Consider the following 2,366-nt stretch of genomic DNA (forward strand, 5'->3'; position numbering starts at 1 on the left):
CCGCTGGCGGCCTCGGGCCTCCTCGACGCTCCTGTCGGGTGCGCGCGAGCGGGCGCCGCCCGGCCCCCACTCCTTGCCCCACTTAAGTAAGAAGAGTCGGCTGGCAGGGATGCGGTGGTGGTTGCCGGAGGGGGCGCACTAGCTTCTGGGGTACCGGCGCCGCCGTCTGTAAAACCGGGCGAGGCTAGGTCGGGGCTCCTGTCCGCGGGCCATGGGTGCCGCGCCGGGGTCCTTTCCCTGTCCGGGCTGGCCGCGTCCCTCCCACTCCCCCGCGGCCCCGAGATGTCCCGAAGTTTAAAGTCAGCGCAAACCGCCCTTCTGGCCACCCCAGCTGCGAGGTCACGCCGGGCCCAGCAGCTTCCCTCGCACTGAGGCGCTGACCCCGCTCTGGCGGCGGCAGCCCATGGGCTGCTGGGTGGAGCCCGGCCCAGAGAACCGCGCCCCCCCCCACGAGCGCAGGGGGCGCAGGGCCCAGCGAGGCCCTGAAGGTGTGGGCCCCCAGAACCGCCCCGCCTCCCCAGGAGCGCAGGGGGGCCCAGGGCCCAGCGAGGCCCTGAAGGTGTGGGCCACCCTGCTGCAGGCCCCCAGGGAGCACACGGCCCCAGGCCGCCGCCCAGCGTGGCTGGCACCAGAGGCTGCCTGCGCAGGGGCCTGAGGACATGGCCACAGGACGCCTGGCCTCCAGGACGGGCCAACGACAGCTGTGTGGCTGCCTCTCCTTGGGAGGCCCACACTGACCGTCCAGCCCTCCGCCACCGCAGGCGTGGCCGGTGGGTGGGGCCAGCACCACTCTCCCCGCCTGGGGCACTGGACACGCCCTTGCCCTCAGCCCAGACACCTCTGCCCCGGGCCTGCTGCCACTCCCCTTGCTGGGCCCTGACTCCGGGCAGTCAGTGTCTCCCCAGGAGGCTCCCGGGGGACTGGACCGGGCCTCGGTCAAGGCCACGCCACAGATTTGAACCTGGGACCCTTTGTCCAGAGCACGAGTTCTGCGCCCCAGGCCCTGGCCCCTCCCCAGGCAGCTCCTCCCCCACAGGGCCGGCCCCTGGCCTCTGGCCTGGCCTGGGCCTCCTGCTGCCCGGCAGACTCGTGGCGCCTGGGCCAGGGCAGTGCAAGGCACACGCTCCGCCTGAGGGCGAGGCCAGGGCAGTGGCAGCGTCCACCGCAGACTCGGTCGGCCCGCGGCGCTGGGCCTGTGCTGGCAGGGCGAGGGCCTCCCCGACCCGGCTGCCCACGCCCCCCCAGTGCTGGTCCTGGGCACCCACAGCTCGGAAAGGCCCAGGGGTGCGTGTGGGCTGGGCCTGGGTCCTTCCGCCCTGAGCCCTCGGGTCCCTCTGGCCCTTGGGACTGTTTGGACGTGGCTGAGCCGCGGCCTGGGAGGGCCACAGGAGCCGGCCCAGCGGGCAGAGGGTGGACGCGGCGGTGCAGGACAGGGCTCTGCTGGGGCCCGGGCAGCCGCCTCCTGCCCTTGTGTTTGGGGTGCGGTGGGGCCGCTGAGTTCAGGTGAGGGGGAGAACCAGAGGGGCCTCCCGCCCTCCCCAGCGCCCGCCCTAGATGCTCACTGGGGCAAGTGGCCACTCGAGTCACCCGCCCGCCCGCCTCGCTAACGGCCTGCAACCTGGGGACCCAGTGAGCCCCTCTTTCTCCCCCAGCCTCCCCTGACAGGGGTGTGATTGTTGCTGACTGGGGACACCAATGGATTGGAGGGGCGCCAGGCTGGTGAGGGGACTGATTTGGGGGTTAGGCGTGTCCCTGCCCCCAACCTGACCCCAGAACGTCCCTTCTCTGCCCTGTTTGCCTCTCACATCAGAGGGAGCACCTGCACCCCCTTCCTGCCCTGCGACCCTGGGGGCGCGCAGCAAGAGCAGGGGCGCGGAGGGTCTGCGAGAGCTTTATGTTGGGGGGGTGGGAGCAGTGGTCACCGCGGGAAGGTGCCGTCCTCCCCCTTCTCCTCCAGGATGGCCTCCACACGCCGCCGCTGCAGGGAGAGGGGCTGGGGCCAGGTGTGCGGACGGGCGGGAGGGTCCCCCCGCCCCTCGGGGCGCCCCGGCACCTCTTGGCGTTCCAGGGGGTCCGGGATGCGCGTGGGCTTCAGTTGCGGCGGCAGAAACAGCTCCAGCCGGATGGCGGCGCGCGCGGACGCCTGCAGCCGGATCAGGAGCGAGATCTCCTCCGCCTGGGCGGGCGGGGGCTCCTGCGCACGCGCGGCCACGCCTGGCCCGCTCTCCGCAGGGACGCTCGCTGGCGTGCAGCAGGACGTCCCTGCAGGCCAGCTGTGAACACGGACAAGGGCCACAGCCGGCAGGTGACCGGGGCCACGGCTGGACGGCGGGGGCGGCCCTCCCCTCCGGACACCTGCCTCGCTC

This window comes from Condylura cristata, unplaced genomic scaffold (assembly GCF_000260355.1).
Source record: "Condylura cristata isolate star-nosed mole 26May11 unplaced genomic scaffold, ConCri1.0 scaffold00022, whole genome shotgun sequence".
Taxonomy (NCBI): Eukaryota; Metazoa; Chordata; class Mammalia; order Eulipotyphla; family Talpidae; genus Condylura; species Condylura cristata.